Source organism: Buceros rhinoceros, unplaced genomic scaffold (assembly GCF_000710305.1).
Source record: "Buceros rhinoceros silvestris isolate BGI_N320 unplaced genomic scaffold, ASM71030v1 scaffold4448, whole genome shotgun sequence".
Lineage (NCBI taxonomy): Eukaryota > Metazoa > Chordata > Aves > Bucerotiformes > Bucerotidae > Buceros > Buceros rhinoceros.
In genome coordinates, this window is record NW_010428437.1 from 1 (window position 1) to 327 (window position 327).

Genomic DNA, 327 nt, shown 5'->3' on the forward strand with positions numbered 1-327 from the left:
CCACACCAACGAGGGGATGTAGCTCAGTGGTAGAGCGCATGCTTTGCATGTATGAGGCCCCGGGTTCAATCCCCGGCATCTCCACTTGTTTTACCGGTGACGTTTCCTCTCTCTTACCCGGCTTCCGGAAGAAAGTCTAAATTTTATTTCCTTCCCTCCCACAAGCACGGAGCGGTATGCAAACTCCTGCTGCAGTTCTTGCGAGAGACAGGAGCCCCGCGGCCCCTGCCTGTGGCACTGCAGCGCTTACATCACACACATACGGCTAACGGGGGGTGTTACTGCCGCTCCAAAACAGAAAATTGCTGTTCATCAGCAGCAGCCATT

The 327-nt window shown here is 54.7% G+C and overlaps 1 non-coding gene across 1 annotated transcript; it reads left to right on the top strand.

Annotated features, from left to right (window-relative positions):
* The first annotated feature begins 12 nt into the window (after positions 1–12).
* TRNAA-UGC lies at positions 13–84 on the top strand. Its single transcript has one exon. It is a non-coding gene; the product is annotated as a tRNA-Ala (tRNA).
* The last annotated feature ends 243 nt before the right edge of the window (positions 85–327 follow it).